Genomic DNA, 20051 nt, shown 5'->3' with positions numbered 1-20051 from the left:
GGCGCCGGGAAGGACGAGGATGGAGCGGGCGCGCCTGGGCGGCTCCGGGGATTCTGGCCTGCGACCGCCGCCTCTGCGCCCCCGCCGTCGCCCTTGTGGTCGTGCGGCCTCTTCCCGCGCCGCGACTGTTCCTGCTCCCCGCCCGTTCTTTGCGCGTAGACGCACCTGCGTGGAGGGGTGTGTGTGTGTGTGTGTGTGTGTGTGTGTGTGTGTGTGTGTGTGTGTGTGTGTACATACATGCGTACATGTGTGTGTTTTAATTCATTAGCTCTGAGACTTAGTTTACTTATTTATTCTTATTTCTCATTTTGCACCCCACAATATCTGGAAAAGCAAATGGGTGGCCCATTACCAACAGAAAAAAAGAAAGAGAGGGCCAGGCACAATGGCTCACACCTATAATCCCTTTGGGAGGGAGGTGAGAGAACTGCTCACACCTATAATCCCTTTGGGAGCCCTTTGGGAGCACTTTGGGAGGCCGAGGTGAGAGAACTGCCTGAGCCACGGGTTCAAGACCAGCCTGGGCAATTTGGCAAGACCTCATCTCTACAATAAATCTAGAAATATTAGCCAGGCATGGTGGCACGTGCCTGTAGTTCCAGCTACTTGGAAGGCTGAGGCGGGAGGATCGCCTGAGCCCAGCCGCTTGAGCCCAGCAGGTTGAGGCTGCGGTAACTGTGAGTGTGCCACTGCACACAGTCTGGGGGACAGAGTGAGACTCCAACTCAAAAAAAAAATCGAGAGAAAGGAAGGAAGGGAGGAAAAAGGGGAGAGAAGGGAAAGAAGAAGGGAAGGAGGGAGGAATGAATACTCATAGCCCAGAGGATGATACAAAATATGACTTGTTCTTTCCCATTGGGTCACACAGAGCCAACCTCAAATGGATACCTAGGAGTTTTGTACCCACTGGCCTTGTCTCTGCTTCCTTTTTCTAGCCCTTTCCCTCTCCCAGACTCCAGTTTTATCTTGCCGGTACTGCCTGTGATCAAAGCCAGAGACCCTCAATTTTGGTTTTACCCTACAAGGGCAACAAGTTCTACGGTTCTCTGTGAGAGTCAGCTCAGTGGGTTCTGAGACTTGGCTAACACTGATGGTAGTAAGAGCAAGGATGCAGGAGTCCAACTACATAGGTTTAAATCCCTACCCTATCATTCCTAGCTGTATAACCTTAGAGAGTTACTTAGCCTCTCTGCGCCACAGATTACTTATCTCTAAAGTGACAATAATAATAGAACTAATAGAATAATACTAATAATAGTATTATTATTAGTAATAAAACTAATAATAGAATTTCATAAAGTTTTGTGAATTTATATGTTAAATGTTTAGAACAGTGACTCTTGACTGGGGGCAAGTCCTTCTAGGGGACATTTGGCAATGTCTGGAGACATTTTCAGTTGTCACAACTGGAGAAGGTGCTGTTGGCATCTCTCTCGTAGGTAGAGGGCAGGAAGGCTGCCAAACATCTGATGGTGCACAGGACGACCCCCACAACAAAGAACTACCCAGGTGTCAACAGAGCCAAGGATGAGAAACCCTGGTTTAAAATGATGCCTTGCTTGTCATGAATGGTCTATAAGTTAGTGGAACTTTGACAAGTTATGCTGAAGAGTCCTCTCCACTCAAGGGGAAGATAGAAGAGTATCTGGGTGAAAGGGGGCCAACATCTCTTCTGCCATGCATGTGAGGGGTATAATGATGAGAATCTTTAAGAGTACTGCATGTATCAAAGATATGGCTTTAACGTGTCCTGTACTATGCCTGGCATGTAGTAGGGGATCAGCAAATAAGAGGTTTTTTTCATCAATCACAGTGAGGGTTGTCAATCTTCCCGTGAGTTGGGGTAGCTTTGTATTTTCCTGAAGCCTTTTGATATCAGGATATGAGGTGTGTGGAGTTGGGAAAATGCTGGAGTTCATCCTTGGGGAGGGGATCATGGCTGGCTATTTTCTTCTCCCCTGGGAATCCTGCCCTTCAGGGAGGGAGAGTGGCCTGCTTGGCTGAAAATAGGCAGTTGGGGTAGGGGATTTGAGGGGTAGGAAAACAGAGCGTCCTGAGGCTCACTGCTTAGATAAAGTGTGGGCAAATGTTTCTATAAAGGGCCACACAGTAAACAATTTAAGTTTTTTGGGCCAAGAGGAAACATTAAGAATATTATGTATATAACTGCATAATAAGAAAGAAAACAAATAACTACAATTTTTTTATTGAGGATGTTAAAAACTTTGTGAATATGACATTTGAATTTTGTATGATTTTTACATGTTATAAAATATGATGCTTGTTTTTACCTCTTCAAACTATTTTAAAATGTCAAATCCATTCTTAGCTCCTGGCACATAAACAAACAGGTAGTGGGCTAGATTTGGTCAGGCTATAGTTTGCTGACCCCTGGCTTAGAGCATCATCACCTCAGCATGCAGCTGGTCTTGCCCAAACCCCCAGCCTGACTCCCTCGGTCACCTATGCCAGGCATGGTCCTTGTAATGAAGTCCTTACTGGAATCTCAGGCTCCACAACTGAATCCCTGTCCAGTTCTCCAGCAGCCAGACTAACTACAAAATAGCCTTTTGTCTCCTAGGAACTAAGCACCTTGTGCTGGGAACCAGGACTACACGTGAGGAACGGCTCCATCCTGCCCTGGCCCTGCTCACCACCCAGTGAGGAGATAGTCATGTATCAGGACAGTGAGATGAAGACCACCATGGGTACATCAGGTAAGAATGTGGAGGAAGTAGCACCCAGGCCCTCAGAGAGCATTGGGAAAGCTTCACAGAGACCTTATGCTTGAGCTGAGACCTGAAGAATACATAGGAATTTTCTGGAGACTAGAGCATAGGGGATGTAAATTTTTAGGCAGCTGAAAGCAGCATGTGTGAACGATGGGGCATGAGACAAAAGGTTATATACCATGTTCAGTGATGTAGAGATGCACTTTTCAAAAAATTGCCATCATATAGTTTGAGCAGAGGGATTGTAAGCTATGAAGCTGGACCAGTAGGCAGGATTGAACATGGCCCACGTGCCTGCCTCTGGGGCCTCAGGGTCCTGCCTTGTTCTCATCTGTCTCTCACCAGTCTGCTCCTGCTCCTCAGTCTCACACCTTGAGGCAGGGCTGCAGTGGTTGCTTTCAGACCTCCCACCTGTCCAGGTTTCTGTGGATCACCTAACTTCCGACTGGGCCAGACATGCCCTTCGCCCACCTGGTAGCCAGTCCTCCTGTGCCCCTGCTGGTCCACCTGCCCGACCCCAGGGGCTTCTCCAGCCCCCTGGCTCCCGTAGAAAGAATCCCTAATTTCTGATTAGTAAAATGTTTCCCTGGAATCCAGCCTGTTTCCTCACCTTCCTTTCCTACTTGCCAGTGAGATCTGGACTCACTTTTTTTCCCTCATCCAATTTGTAAATGGGAGAAAATAGGGAGCCTGCACATGAGCATTCTTGCCTAATAGGTCTAGGAGACAGGGTGTGTGATGTCTTGCTATTCTGAGCTTCACAGAACCTGGCCTCGTGTGACAGCTGCAGAGAACACACCCTGGGAGGTTTATGACTGGAGGCATCAACTTGAATCCAGCCCAAGGCCATTTCCCCATTTCAGATTTTAAATTCTGACTCCGTTGTTATTCAATTGGTCATATTTTTTCAGAATCTACAGGAAAAAACCCCAACATTCAGAATTAGATTTTTAAGATCTTTAAAAAGTGAGTGAATTGGAACTCATACACTGTTGGTGGGCATATAAAAATGCTACAACTGCTGTGGAAAACACATTGGGGGCTCTTCAAGAAATGTAAAATATTTGACCCAGCAATTTCACTCCTAGCTATATGCCCAAGAGAAATAAAAATGTACATATCAACATAAAAGCTCGTACACAAGTGTTCACAGCAGCCAAATACTCATAAAAGCCCCAAAGTCAAAACAACCTAAATGTCCATCAGCTGATGAATGGGTAAGCAAGTATGGTCTACCCATACAGTGGGACATTATTCTGCATTAAAAAGGAATTACATTTTCAAACATGCTGTGAATCTTGAACATTATGCTAACACAGATGAGCCTTGAAAACGTTATGCTAAGTAAATGAAGCCACACACAAAGTTTACATGCTATATGATTCCACTGGTGGGAAATAACCAGAATAGGCAAATCCATAGAGACAGGAAGTAGATTAGTGGCTGCCTGCGGCTGGGAAGAAATGGCATGGGGAGGGACTACTTAACGGGTACGGGGTCTCCCTCGGGGATAAGCATGTTCTGGAATTGGGTGGGATGACGGTTGCACAACATTATGAATCCACTAGAAGCCACTGAACTGTACACTTGGACCATGGTGAATTTCAGATTATGTGAATTTTACATCAATAATAAAGAAAAAAACGAGGGGCGCCTCGGCGCACGGGAAGATGGCAGAGCCCGCGTCTAGGTAACTGATCGGTAACATTTGTGTCTAGGTAACATTTGTCGGTCACCCATCGCAGAGGCAGTTTTCAGGAAACTTGTAACTGATCAAAATGTTTCAGAGAATTGGAGGGTAGACAGCGCTGCAACATCCAGGTATGAGATAGGTAACCCCCCTGACTAACCGAGGGCAGAGCTGCATGAAGAGGCACGGCATTCCCATGAACCACGTTGCCCGGCCGATTACCAAAGAAGACTCGGCCACAGTTGATTACATACTATGTACGGATGAAAGCAGTCTGACAGATTTGAATAGAAGAAGTAATCAAGTTAAAAACTGCAAAGCTAAAATCGAACTACTTGGGAGCTATGATCCACAAAGGTAACTTATTATTGAAGATACCTATTATGGGAATGACTCTGACTTTGAGACAGTGTACCAGCAATGTGTCAGGAGCTACAGAGCATTCTTGGAGAAGGCCCACTAAGGCTGACCATGTCCTGATGTGGCCATCCTCTAGACCCCACTGACACCCTGCATTTCTCAGTCAGCCCGCTAAAATATAATCGTTTTCCACAGTCCAAGGCCCCAGCTCTTTCTTCAGCTCACTTACTATTTCTTACCTTAAAAAAATAATGGTAGATGGAGATCTGTTGTGTTTGGCAGAAGGATAAATAAAAATCTTTGATTGAAACAGTTTATGGGGTATGTTAAGCATTCTTAGACTATTTGAACCTCTCACTTTGCCCCAGTTACAAAAATAGTGGGACAGACAACATATATAACAACAAAATAAAGCATAATGAAGTAAAACATCACTTGGCCTAGGTCAACACCTCAGCCTTGAGGCTTAGATAATCTAGTCTGCCTCTTCAGTAGGCTTGTGTGGATGGCTTGATGAAGGACAGGTACCCTCTGCGCCCCTGTACTGCTTCTCTCTTTGCCCTGGAACCTTTTATGGAGAGACAGTAGCCCCCTCTGTAGGAGCTCATAATCTAAATAGGAGTGTTTTAATTCATGCACACCTGTCGTGCACACTTGTATGTGTAAGAAATAGGAAAGAAAAATTTATGGTCTCAGTTTTGAACACCTTTAAAACTTCTTGATTTGGGTCTAGTTTATTTCATGAGGAGGTCGACTCATTTGCTCCTATTTTGTATCAGTTTCCCTCTGAAAACTTACATCTAGAAAGGACACATTTATGCTGGCTTAAAACATAGCATTGAGGAATGTGTTTGGTTTTTTTTTTTATGTATTTGTAACCCAGATGTCAAATATAAATTGGCTTAGGTGGGAAAAAATAATTTAAAAGTTGGAAAGAGTTGTATTTTGTAGGCATGCTTGAATACTGATATGTTAAGTATTCTTTCATGAGCATTTAATTAATTTATAGGCAAATATAGGTAGTTTTTGTGTATTTTGAAATAACCAACGTGAAATTCATATGGACATATGTCAGAAAAGATTATTTTGAAAACAAACTGGGTAGTTATAAAAATACAACTGAGATATTAAAAAAAAAAAGAAAAGAAAAAAACCAGTGAGGTCAGCGTTTAGCTTCCCGTACAAATAAAAGCCCATGGTACAGTAGGGTTTTTTCCAGTGTCCTTGGCTCCCAGTTCCTACAGACCCTGGCACCTGGTGGGCCTGGGTCTGGTCTAGGCCACTCTCCAGAAGAGAGCAAAATGCAAGGCTGCCCCTCTCCCACCTGAGCAGGCCATCATTTCTCTCCTGTGGCACCATCGAGGCAGGTGTTTGTACAGTTCATCTGTTATTCTGGTGGATTTCAGTGTTGGCACTTGGTTTGTCCCCCTGGTCTGGAGGCTCAGGATGCATCCCACTCAGGGGCATAGAAGCACCTCCTCCTTCACTTCAAGAATCCCCAGTTGACCGCCAGTTGTCCCCATAGCCTCTCCCGCTAGTGGGCTCACATGTTCTGAGGACATCACTGCAGGCTGTGGTGCCAGGCACTGTCCTAGTCCCTGAAGGTCTGAAGATGAACCCAGCATAGCCCCTGGCCTCCAGGAACAAGTGGGGGAGGTAGAGAGATGAGTGCCCCAGGGCCACACTGGTGTGATGGAGGAGGGTGAGGGTACTGGTGGAGAGGCCAAGGCCGGGAAATACATGAGCTGGGCCTGGAGGGACAAGTAAGAGGTCATCAGGAAGACAGGCAAAGACACAGATGTTTCAAAGCCATAACAGTAAAGTGACCTGAACCCTGAGGGCAAGAATTGGGAATGGGGGCAAGGGTGCTAGGTAGATGAGTGTGCAGGGCGAGGCTTAGCGTGCCCTGTTCACCAGGAATTTATCTTGACAGTGGAGAGAAACTACTCAACAATTTTAAGAAGGGAGTTTCCATCATCAGATTTGCACTTGAAGGGGAAACACATTCTGGGAGCAAAACAGAGGCTGGATTAGAGAGTTAGAGTGGTCAGTCAAGAGGCTACTATACCATCTATGCAGGAAGTGGTGAGTGCTGGATGACGGTCATTGGCAGTGGGGGTGAAGGGAGCAGAGGCAGAAATGACTGATGGGACTAAGACGCTGAGTAGTTTCAGACGGTGCAGATGGGTGGGGAGATAAGGGAATAGCCCAGGGGATTCTATCTGCTAGCATTTTTTTATCGCCAAATTAGCTGCTTCTGGAGACTGCTTACTACCCTGGTCATATTCAAATATAGGCTGGATCATTAATTTGTTTGTTTTAATTGACAAGTACAAATTGTATATATTTATGGTGTATGTGATGCTTTGATATCGGTGTACATTGTGAGATGGCTAAACCAAGCTCTTAAACATAGGCATTACCTTGAATACTTTTGTGTGTGTGTGATGAGAACACTTAGATTCTACTCTTGCAATTTTCAGATATACAATATGTTGTTACTAACTGTAGTCACTATGATATGTGATGGCTCTCTTGAACTTGTCCCTTCCATGTGAGATTTTGTGTCTGTTGTCCAAAGCTGGATCATTACTTAATGTGAGCATTGTGGACAAAGTCAAAGCATTGTTGGATGAGAAGTTTGATGTACTATATTAGTTAGCTCAGGCAGCTATAACAAAATACCACAGACTGGTGGCTTCAACAGCAGGAATTTATTTTCTCACAGTTCTGGAGGCTGGATGTTCAAAATCAAGAAAACAATAGGGCTGGTTTCTGGTAAGTCCTCTCTTCTTGACTTGCAGACAGCTGCCTCCTCACTTTGTCCTCACATGACCTCTCCTCTGCTTGTGCACAGGGAAAGGGGGAAGGAGAGACAGAGAGATTTCTGATGTCTCTTTCTTTTCTTATAGGACACCAGACCTATCAAACTATGGCCTCATTATTATGGCCTCATGTGACCCTAACTACTTCCTTAATGGTTCTATCTATATAGTCACATTGGGGGTCAGGACTTGCAAATATGCATTGGAGGGACACAACTTAGTCTATAACATGTATTTTGTGATACTGTTGAGTCCATGGCTAGTATTAGCTGAAAAAAGGGGAATTTGAATGAACTGGGTAAAAACCGTATAAATAGAGGTATGGTCATGTTTAGGCAGCATCGTGTGAACAGTATTGGGTCTGTGGAAAAGTGATTGGTTCACTGATACATTCATTCAGTAAAACTTACAATGAGGGTCAAGCACGGAGACCGTTACATGTAATCTCAGCACTTTTGGAGGCTGAGGCAGGAGGATCGCTTGAGGCCAGGAGTTTGAGACCAACCTGGGGAATACAACAATACCTCTGTCTCTACAAAAACAAACAAACTTACAGTTCAAACCTCTAAGGAATATAGCAACAAATCAGATGCTTTGATCTAGAAACATCCAAACTGATAGCATTTGGGTCTGACTGTATTTGTTTATCTTTTAGGGAAGACATTTACATTTGAGCAAGGAGATTTTTGTTAGAGGATCTCGGTTACAAAAATATTAGCTAACCTTGATTGAACATTTAAACTATGCTAGCAATGTGCTCAGCAGTTTTCATATATTTTCTCATTAAATTCTTAGGATAACCCGATGAGGTAGACAGTATTATGCCCATTCTCCGGCTAAGGGCTTTTGAGACTTGCAATTTTCATCAGCTTGTCTGAGGTCACATCATCTGTAAGTAGTGGAGTCAGAATTCAAAGCTGTGTTGCAGATGGCAGTCTGTCTCTCTCTCCACTGGGCTGCCTCTGTCACCGTGAGGAATGGCCCCATCAGGGCCAGACAAAAGGACAAGCTGCTCGGTCCTACCCTGCTCCGCCCACGAGTGACTTGAGGGAGACCCCCGTGTGTAAGGCTAGTGCTCAGGAATGAGATATGGGGATGGGGATAAGGGCGGGGGTGTCCAGCGCAGCCCCTATCCTGGCTCCCCTTGGGGCTGACCATCACTGTGGGTTTCTTGCCCTCTCCAGTCCTGCTCTGGCTGCAGGGTGAGGCCAGAGCCTCCTCCTAGTTCTGACTTACTTGCCAATTTATTACCTTGCAAACAAATCCTGCCTTGTGGTATTGCTGCTGTCGTGGGAAAGAAGTTCATCTATTTCCAATTCTGCAATGTGGGCAGGCTTTTAAGGGGTCTGTTTTCGGTTCACCTACTAATATTCCTCCGGCCGCAGCTCCAAATAGCTTCTGCTCCTCAACTCAGGCCATTTCCTTGGAGGGAGGGGCAAGGGAGGGGTGTGGAACAATATTTTGTTTGTGTACGCTTTCCAATGGTCCAAGGTTAAAGGGACCAAACCTTGCCTTGTCTTGAGACAGTACCTCAAGGAATCTACACAAGATAAAAATCCAAATGCTTTGCCCGTGAAAATTCTGTGCTCAGCGGAGCTGATAAGGGATATGGTTTTGTGCGTCTGTGGGTGTCCATGCGGGCACTCAAGCATGGTAAAGCTGTCGAGATCTCAGGCTATCCATCCCTGGGACAGCATGTTCCTCACTGAAGAGATGTGTCATCTCAATGAACCTCACAACCTCCTTTTTATCTGGGGACACCACAGGTCTTGGAAGGGCCAAATCAAGCAGCAGGAGGTCCTTCCCCATGCTCTTGAGGCCGGCTAGGGATACATATTCCCAACATCTTCTCGTTTCCCCCAAAGAGCTCTAGGCTGAGGGCCTGCCAGTAAGAAATTCTACATTGCAAGGCTTTTGCTGGCATTTAATCCCCCCAATCCATATGATGCCATGGGATTATCTCATGTTTAATGATGGAGAAGAAAAATTCAAAAACACATCTTCTCAGCCTCAGTGGGCGCACCCAGGCTGAGCTAAGCTGCTGGGAGGCCGGGGAGTGAAATCCCTGAGGGGACCCAGGAGTTCTGCATCCCCCGGCCTGCCTGCCCACCTGCGGCTCCACCCGCTGCTCCTCTTGACCCAGTGCCTGCTGAGGGCAAGAATATGGCGTTCCAACTTAGAAAGGAAGGTCAAAATGTCCCTAATTATCTGACCTGCTGTATCATTCATTAAAACCCTAATGTTTTCATCTTTTTGTAGATTGCATTTCTTGATTTACCTTCCCCTCCTCACATGGGAACCTAAGTGACTTTCAATTACCAAGATCTGAGAGGAGATGTGTTTGTGTACATAGCCAGGGGCTTAGATGTGTGCTTATTATTTTCAGAGTGTTCTCCTGCTCTCCCGTGCCGGCCTTTGGGATGCTGCTTAAGGTCTCCTGTGTCATCCGCGCACTCTGGAACTCATGTGTTTAGGCTTCCAGGTCTCCAGATCCATGTTTCCTGCCCGGCCATGGATTATTCATAAGCACACCTGTTCTTCCGTAAGAAACCAAGCAGAGATTCATTCATTTTTTTTTTAAATGTTTTTGATTGAGGGTGGGTGGGAAATCACAGCTCTGATTTGTAAACTTGTTGCTCTTCCACTCACAGGTCATTCCGGAAACTTCCCCTGAAAGCCCCCTTCCACAGCAAGAGGAGGCCTGTCTTTTCTCTAGAGGGAACCAGAGATCCCTGCAGGGGGGCCCCTGCTAGGGACACATCCCTGCGATTTCCGCTGTTGCTCAGCTCTGTTCGTTTTTTGCCTGGCAGGAGTGATTCAGCCATGAGAACAGGGCTGCATTGCAGGAACGTGTCCCATGTTGATATAAGAAATTTCCAGAATCTGGGAGATGGAGCAAATCGTATCCTATGAGAATCTTGCAAGGTTTTCTTTGTTGTCGGGCTTTTAACCTTTGCTACTGTTGATTAGCTTTGTTCCTAAACTTCATTTTAAAAATATTTAAAGTAGTCTTCTGACTGAGAAGCATTCCTAAACGCTTAGCTACCACTTTAGTGTGCTTCTTAGTTGTACTGGGGCTTGAATAACACTTCATCCTATGGTAGATTTTTCTATCATAATAAACCAGCTGCTGTTTTGATTTAGAGCAATGTGGCAAACGTGCATAGCTTCTGACAGGAAGTGGACATTTTTAAGTTCACCACAAGACTACAAAGATGTTCATAACCTTGTAAAGTAGTCTACATGGCTGAAAGAATGGCTTCTGGGGTTAAGAAAAAACCCTACCACATCTTAGCTCACTGACCTTGGACAGGCTGCTTAATATCTCTAAATCTAAGAAAACTTATCTGGGATTGGGGAGGGGGGAGAGAGAGAGAGAAATTTTAAATGAGATTCCATATTTTAATACTACCGTGGTCATTAAGTATTAGAAATAATATTATTTCTATTGAGTTTATGAACCAAGATTTAAAAGTATGACATTGAATGGGAACTAGTGACAAATCTGACATGTGTAGAGAGATGCACAGGATGGTTTGTGTTGAAGGCAGCAGTCTCCATGACAACCACAGTGCCCTCTACTTAGCAGGTCCCCTGACAAGTCACCTAAGGTACCATTTTGCTTATAGAGCAATGATTCCCGGCTGTTCCAGGTGCTTTAATGAGGATGAAGAAAAGCTTACTTCTTTTTAATATAAAAATTGCTTTTATTAATTTCAGTTGCACATATCATACATCAATACATTCTCTTTATTTAAAAAAAAAGTAAACATCGCAGATAAGGCTAAAAATCTCTTTGAACACCAACTCCAATCTTTACCTCTGCCGCAGAGGTAACTCTTGCTATCAGTTTGATGTGTCTTGTGCATGTTACCATGCGTTAAAGACCCATAGTATCTGTACTCATACAAAAAATATATTGTTTAATATACATGGGTTTTTCTATGTGTTATTATATTATATGTAATTCTGCAGCTTAATTTTTGTTTATTCAACAATAAATCTTGGAAATCTTTCCATGTCAGTACATATAGTGTATATATTTTCAAAAATTGCTGTATGTGTGTATGTGGAGGGGGTGATATGGATGAACCATAGTATACTTAACCAATTCCATTTTGATGTTCATTTAAATTACTTCTGAATTTAAAAACTTTTAATATTTTGCCAATGAAGCTGCCACAAACTTCCTCAGACCCGCCATCTGGGCTCATAGGCAAATGTTTTTCTGGGGTAAATATGAAGAAATGGAATCACTGTGTCATAGAAATGAACTTTTTACATTTTAATAGATACTGCCAAATTACTCTGAGAAGTGCCCATACAAGCTTACAATCCTACCTAGAGAGTGTGAAAATATATTTTCTCTCATGCCTTCCCCTCCCCCCAATTTAGCAAGCAACAACAGATCTCTCTATAGTGTCTGAATTTTCATTTTCCTGATTACTAGTAAAATGGAGCATTTGGGGCATGCGCTTAAGAGCCATTTATATTTTCTTTTCTGCACATTGCCATGTAATCTCGTTAGAATATTTTTCTGTTGAATCATTTTTTGTTTCCTTTTCAATCTGTAGAGGTTCTTTATATATTCTAGATACTGATCCTTTGTTGCGAGTGTTTTCTCGTTGGCTTTTAATTTTGTTTATGATGTCTTCTGTCACACATAAGTTGTTTTTGATGTAGTCAAATTTATTGTCCTTTTATGTGCTTTGTTTTTTGTGCCTCATATAGAAATCACGTTTATCCCAGATCATTAAAAGAAACCTTCCTACATCACACGCTCATTTTTTTTTTTAACATCCAGGTTGTTAACGAGAGATTCCTGTGTTGCCCGTGTGTCTACAACCAGGTAGGCAGAAAAGCCCCCGGGGCCGCCCAGCCCCCACAGGCCCTCAGGGAGGACCGAGCAGTCCCAACAGCTTCCAGCAGAGCGGGTCTTCTGTTGGGGTCCTGAGTGCGGGGTTCCCTGCCTCAGCAAAGCGAACCTTTAACTGCTCTGAAATGAGCACGGCTCAGGCAGGGGAGCGAGTATCTAGTCAGCGGAAAGACCAGGAGCAAAGTCCGCTTCCGAGCGTGCTCCCCACGGGGAAGTGGCCTGGTGGGAAGAGAGCAGATCAAAGGGAGCCAGGATCACAGAGGGTTTTCTCCCAGGGAAGATCCCACGACTGCTTAAGTCTGGGCCACACGCCTGAGATGAAAGCTCAAGTTTTCCAGAGGAAATGTTATTTACTGGACGGACAACAGGCAGGATGGAAACATGCCATCCCCAAACGCATCGTTTTGATTCCATCCGTAATTCAAGCCTCGTCGCCCTGGGTGGGAGGAAGAACAAAAGAGGCCGGCGGCCGGCGTCGGCGGGGAAACCGAGTAAACAGCAGGCCGAGCCGCTCAGTACCGCTCCCCCCCGCCTCACCCCAGGCGCGCCCGGGGCTGGCGACCCGCTTTCTGCGGCTGGGGGGTTTCATGCGCCGCAGCAGTGAGTGGGACGCGCGGTGTGGCCACGAAACCAGGGCGCACGGGCAGCGCAGCCCAGAGGCCCGCGTGCAGGCGTTGATCCGCGTAGACCCGCAGGCCCGAGCCCGTCTCCGGGCTCCTGGGCCGGGTCTTCTCCACGTCCACCTCGCGCCTTTCGCTGCCCTCGCCCTGCGCCCCGGGGCTCCTGGGCAGACTGCAGCCCTGGACTCCCTGCCGGGCAGCTTCCGGCTTGGATGGACCAATGGGAGGCGCCCGGGAGGCTGGTCTGGGGACTCCCTCCCCGGCGCCTCCCGCGGGCTGTGGTCTGCAGTGGCTCCATTCTTCGGTAGGCTCTGCTGTGAGGATGATAGCCACTCTCTTCTGGTCCCCCTCCCACCCTCTTCTCGTCCCCTTCCCGCCCCGGGGGTGTCAGGGGTTTCCGCATGGCCTGTGCCTCCCTCCCCCTTATAGGCGTCCCTTAACCCTGCTCACACCCTTAGAAACTGTCCCTTCATTCATTTATCTTCAATCATCTCCCTCCCTTCTCCTCTGTCTCTTTCTCTCTCCCTCCCTCCCTCCCTCCCCCCCCCCATCAGGGTCTCACTCTATCCCCCAGGTTGGAGTGCTGTGGCACAATCTCACTTCACCACAGCTTCGACTTCCTGGGCTCATGAGATCCTCCCTCCTCACCCTCCCGAGTAGCTGGAACTATAGGCACACACCACCACGCTCAGCTAATATTTTGATTTTTTTATAGAGATGGGGGGGCGTCTCGCTATGTTGCCCAGGCTGGTCTCGAACTCCTGGCCTCAAGCAATCCTCCTGCCTCTGCCTCCCAAAGTGCTGGGATTACAGCCATGAGCCACTGTGCCCAGCCCAATCATCTCTTCTGAGTGTGCTGTTTGATTCCTGTCCAAACCCTGACTGATGCAGAAACTTAAATCTATCTTAATTCTTCATCCGAAACAGATCAAGCATCCAATTAAGCTTTTACTATAGTTTTGGATTCACTTTTCCACCCAATCTCCAATCCCAGGGTGGCTGCTGCCCTGGATCCTTTCCAAGAGTCGGAGCAACCAACATGTCATTGCAAACGGGACTGAAAAAGTCCCCATCGGCCAACCAGTTTCCTTTCCTATGATTCCCTAGTGTTGGTTTATCCAAGACCCCTTCCCTCTGGCTCACAGAAATGTCCCACAGCTGTAAATGCTCTTCAGTTCAGTTTCAACTTTAAAGGGAAACAACCTGGAAGATGAAAGGAGCAAAGGAGCCAGTGTGGAGGCCTCGGGGTCTACTTCAAGAAAGGATAGTTGTAGAAAGTTGCTGGAGTTGTCGATTGCATCTGTGTGCCTGCTGCCCCATCAGGGAGGCGTGCGCTGTTGTGTCCGCTAAACAGTTGTGAGAACTTGTCATCCCCAGGACGTGAGGCTGCTTAGTTTTCATCTGGCCACGAGGTGACGTGGCTATATGTGAGCTGGTCTCCCGAATCCTTCTCTTCTCCCTCCACCTGCTGGCGAGGGCATAAATGAACAAAGCCCAGACATTGATCAACACGTTGCATAACCCCATGTACCTGAGCGCTGTTTGGACACCCACTTTCATTAAACACCAAGTGAGTCTTAATCCCCCAGACTGTCCTAGTTTTCATCACGTGGCCTTCCTGGGTGGCCCGTCTTCTATGCCTGTAGCTCATCAGCTTCCTCTCTCCTGGTCTCGCTCAGCCCATTTTCAGCCCTGCCTAGTGACCTAAGAGGTGGCCCGGACACCTTTCTCTCCCTTCCCCATGCCCCATCCGTACCTAAGTCTCTGTCTAGCCTGGCTTCTTCCCCCTGCCCCTGTCACCCGCACTCAGTCCCTGGACTGCTGCGAGACCTCCGTGACTTGCTCACACTCCTGCATCCACAGCATAACCAGAGCGAGCGTCACAACATGTCAACCCTTGAAGGCTCCTGTTGCTTTTAGGATAAAGACCCAGTGTCTTATAAACCCACGGCCTGGTCCTACCCACTGCCTCTGCACCATCTGATGCCACCCCTCCTTGCCAAGGTCTGGATCTCTTCCTTGGTGCTTCTTTGTGATCACTAAACTTGCCAAGCTTTATCTCAGCTCTTGTGCTTTTCTTTGCCTGTGGTGTTCCCCTTGCCACCGTCAACACCTGCTTTTGCTTCGTTAACTCCTGTACATCTTTCAGAACCCCAATTCAAACTGCATTTCCTTAAGGGAGCCTTCCTTGAACTGAGAAGAGGCCGGGTTCCCCACGACACACTCCCCTAATGCAGCCACAGTTTGTAATTATTACACACTGAATTAAGAGAGTGATGATCATTTCTTCCACTGGAATGTATCCTCCATAAAGTTGGGGCAGTGTCTGTCTTTGTGCACCTGGCATTGTTCCTGGCATCTGGGACCATCTCAACAAAGACTTGTTGAATGAATGAATAGAAACCTTTTTATTTTTGAGTTGGAGTTTTACTCTGTTGCCCAGGATAAAGTGTCGTGGCACATTGTTAGCTCACCACAGCCTCAGCTTCCTGGGCTCAGGTGATCCCTCTATCTCAGCCTCCTGAGTAGCTGGGACTACAGGCACATGCCACAACACCTGGCTAATTTTTAAATTTTGTGTGGAGATGAGTTCTCGCTATGTTGCCTAGGCTGGTAGCAAACTCCTGGGCTCAAGAGATCCTCCCTCCTTGGGATTACAGGCATGAGCCATCGTGCCTGGCCTAAATGGAAACTATTGTGCTGTTTCTTTTAATATCAGTGAGAGATGATGGCACTCCCATAGATTGAAGAAATGGAGACATGCAGGCATAGAACTGATCATGGGAGGAGGACCCGGTAGATAGTTGTCTGACTCTCTGATGTGGCAAGTGACAAGGGGGGATCTCGTATTCCCTTGCCTCTTCTGTCTGTATAATCCGGCTCCATCTTGTGTCCGTGTCGTGTGCACGCCCACCCCCACCCATGACCTGGAAGAGCATCCCAAAGTTGCTCTCCCCATGGCTCCATGCCCTTGTTTATTCTTGAGCTGGGAAGCCTGGGCCTTGCATCCCCAGGAATGCTTCTGATCATACACAACACAGCACTTAAAAAGCCAGCTGGTCTCCTGGAACTTCTTTCCTCCCATTAATTATTGGCAATGCAAATGAAGGATTAAATTACAGGCAAGAGAGATTCTGTTCAGAAGCTTGAGTTTGGAGAAACACCCCAAGGGAAATCAAATGGAAGGGGAAAAACCAAGCACACAGGGCCTTCCTTCCACCCCCTATGTGTCAGCCAAGACTGCAGCCCCAGGGATGTGTCAGAAGCAGGGAAGCTGAGGCTTGGAGAGACAATTGTCTATGAGGGCTTCTCAAACTTCAGCATCGATCAGGACCACCTGGAGGGCTGTTGGAACACAGGTGGCTGGGCCCCAGCCTCTAGAGCTTCTGGTTCATGTGACCTGGGGTGGGGCCCAAGAATTTGCATGCCCAAAAGTACCCAGGTGACCCTGTTGCCTCTGGTCTCTGGGGGCCATACTTCGAGAATCACAGCACTACAGTATACTCCCTCCCCGTGTAGTCTAACTCGGTGCCTCTCAGGTCAATCTGAATTTCAGTCACCTGAAAATCTCGTTAGAGAGTGAATTCTGCTGGAGTAGGTCATGGTGGAAGTGTTAGAGCCCTTGTCCTGATGGAGTAGTCTGCAGTGGACATGTTAGAGCCCGGGTCCTGGTAGAATAGGTTTGGGTGGATGTGTTAGAGCCCAGGCCGCAGTGGACATGTTAGAGCCTGGGTCCTGACAGTGTAGGCTGCGGTGGGTATGTTAGAGCCTGGGTCCTGATGGAGTAGGCTGCGGTGGGTGTGCTAGAGCCCTGATCCTTGAGTTCCTACATTTCTAACCAGGCTCAGCTGATATGAACACAGCTGCTGGGGTGAGGCCCACATGTTGAGAAGCAACGCTAAGTGAGCCTCTGTCCTCTGGAGCATTGCTGCTCTCGGATTGACGTCTCTTCCTTTTTATTTTTATTTTATTTATTTATTTATTTATTTGAGTTGGAGTCTCACTCTGTCGCCCAGACTGGAGTGCAGTGGCCACTTCTGGCCACCGCAGCCTTGACCTGCTGGGTTCTGGCGATCCTTCCGCCTCAGCCTTCCAAGTAGCTGGAACTACAGGCGCGCGCTACCACACCTGGCTAATTTTTTGATTTATTGTAGAGATGAGGTCTCACCAAGTTGCCCAGGCAGGTCTCTAACTCGCAGGCTCAGGCAATCCACTCACCTCAGCCTCCCAAAGCACGGGATTACAGGCTGAACCACCGAGCCCAGCCCTTTTTATTTTTATTTTTTATTTTTTTTAATTATTATTTTTAATTCCTGCCTGGGCTACCAGGCATTCTGAAAGTTGTTTGGAAAAGATGAGTGCCAGGAAATATCACTCTCATCTAAGTGTTTCCAGGTCTCCACAGCCTGGTCAACAGGAATCCAATGTCTATATGGCAGAGACTGCGTTTGTCTAAACTTTGGGAGGAAACATGGTCTTCCTAATCCCCTTTTGCTGGAGAGACCTTTACCCATGATGCTGGTGCGTGGAAGAAATCCAGTGTGATACTGGTTGCATCATGCTGCCAGGTCAGACAGGTGGCACGCATCTCTACTGGGAGCAGGGTCTCACTGCAGTTGTGAAAGGGTAGGGAACCAATGGAAAAAGTGAAGCTTTTTCCCTTTGTTAAAAACCTGTTGTGTGCCACATTGCAGCATACTGTTGAAAAGCATGGACTCTTTCTGGAGTTAAGAGATGTGGATTCAAAGCTCAAAGGAAATAGCATTTGTAGACTATGTACCACAGTGCCTGGCCCTTAGTGAATGTTCAATGAATGACAACATTGTCATTTTAAAAATAGGATGTACTAATTATAGTAGAATCAGAATCCATGTCAGAGGAAAATTGGCAGTTTCATAGAACAAAACAGCAGGATTTTTCAGCCACTGGGATTTCCGCCTCGTTCAGCCCCTGGCTCTGGTTTGTGGAGATACTTAGGACATATTTGTTGAATGAAAGGGAGGAACCATACAAGTCTGCATAAATTGGGGTGTGAGAGAGATGTGAGCTCATGGAAGTTATTCAAAAGGAAAAAATGATGGAAACACCTGGAGTCTTGAAAGTGAGGACTTTCAGGCCCAGGATCAACATATTCAATTTATTTTATCATTCACTATCACTCCGCTACAGAGTTATTGTGAGAAATGTTTGGTAATGTCCACAAAAGGGTTGGGCTCACTGTAAAGCACAAATCAGGTATTAGTTATTTTAATAATGCGGAGGAACCACCTAACAGATCATGTGAGTTGTGGCCATGCCAGTGATGAGGCCAAGAGTGAAAGTTTCCGACCCTCAGGATGTGATACTTTGGCCTTTTAGGGTGGCCCTTGTCTGTAGAAAAACCTCTGAGCTTCTTTTTTTTTTTAGTTTATTCTTTTTTCTGAGTTTCTTAATAGTCTTTGCTAAATGGGACATGAGTCTTTTCAGAAGGTCTGAGCACGGTGGGCGAGCAGGTAAGGCCACCTGGGAAGGGCTCACCTGGGGTGACCAGATGGGGAGCCCGTGCCCCTGGTGGCAAGGAACAGCTCTGGGATCTCCCAGCATCTCCTCAGCCTCATGCACCTCATCTATTGTTAATGCTGTTTCCGCGGGCTCATTTGCAAACAGCCTGAATAAAACATCAGAGCAGCGAGCAGGCGGGTGGGGAGGAGGGAGTCCTCTCTGTCTTCTCTTGCTGCCTCTGCAGCGTTCCTTCCCTCTGTCCCTTCCTTCAGTTCCTTCTCCCATCATTACTCCGATTAACAATCTTTATCTAATTGGCTTGTCATGAAGTAGCCAAATAGGACTCCTGGGCTCTTGCAGGAATGGTGAGGAAAAAAACTCAGCAGGCCCAGCTATGGTTTTGTTCTTTGTTTTTCTGGATGTAGGGAAAAAGCAAACCCTGAATTTTCTCACGACCTTAGAGAGGAGATACAGGAATAAAGCAGCCACCAAGCTCATCCCAGGGAACTGCCTCGGCCCACAGGAGGATGGCAGAGGGTTAGCGCTGCAGCAAACCTTTCAAGTTGCAAAGTCCTGTGTGCCTTGAGGCCCCTTGTTGCTCCTACAGGATATACAAATCTGGCTAGAGAGGAGAGCCCATGCATCATCCTAAAATAAGGCAGATTAGGAAAAATATGGTTCAAAAGGCATGCTGGAGGCATGACTTTATTTTATTTTTAGAGACAGTGTCTCACTCTGTGGCCCAGGCTGGAGTGCAGTGGTGTGATCGTAGCTCACTGCAGCCTTGACCTCCTGACCTCAAGTGATCCTACCACCTAGCCCTCCCAAGTAGCTGGGACTACAAGTACACACCACCATGCCTGACTAATTAAAAAAAATTTTTTTTTTGTAGAGATGAGGTCTCACTATGTTGCCCAGGCTGGTCTTGAATTCCTGGCCTCAAACGATCCTCCCACCTTGACCTCCCAAAGTGCTAGAATGACAAGCGTGAGTCTATGCTGTGCCCAGCACAGGCATGACTTTCAATCCACACATACAATGTATAGAAAATATAGATTCTGTTATTTTCTCTAGTTTAACTCAATTACTGACTATCCTGAATCTTACAGCAAACTACTTCCTTGCATTTCTTTCTAGTTTTTTCACAAAAAGTGAATCCCTAAGACACATCCTGAATTTAGCCTTGCCTATTTTAAAAATTTGTGATGTCTTTTACTTTTTTTTACCTCCAAGTTCCACCTATACATCTTCTTATTCGTATAAATGTTTTGTTTAAGACTCTGAGCCTTTTAACCTGTCAAGTTTCCCACAGTCAGGATTTTGCTGATTGCATATTTAAGAAACAGTTCAATATGTTCCTCTGAGCTCTGTATTTCCTGCAAATTGGTAGCTGGGTCCAAAGGCTTGATGAGACTTAAGTTTGATCCCCTTGGCAAGATTATAGATGATGTTGTGTTTTCCATCAGG

At 46.4% G+C, this 20051-nt stretch overlaps 1 pseudogene; it reads left to right on the top strand.

Annotated features, from left to right (window-relative positions):
• Nucleotides 1-19: 19 nt before the first annotated feature.
• On the top strand, nt 20-4885 carry LOC103252925 (annotated as a pseudogene).
• Nucleotides 4886-20051: the final 15166 nt, after the last annotated feature.

The sequence above is a fragment of the Carlito syrichta genome, unplaced genomic scaffold (assembly GCF_000164805.1).
Source record: "Carlito syrichta isolate Samal-C Ts95f unplaced genomic scaffold, Tarsius_syrichta-2.0.1 Scaffold181947, whole genome shotgun sequence".
In the NCBI taxonomy this organism is placed as follows: Eukaryota; Metazoa; Chordata; class Mammalia; order Primates; family Tarsiidae; genus Carlito; species Carlito syrichta.
The sequence above is the reverse complement of the archived record's forward strand: the minus strand, read 5'-3'. Positions and strand labels throughout refer to the sequence as shown.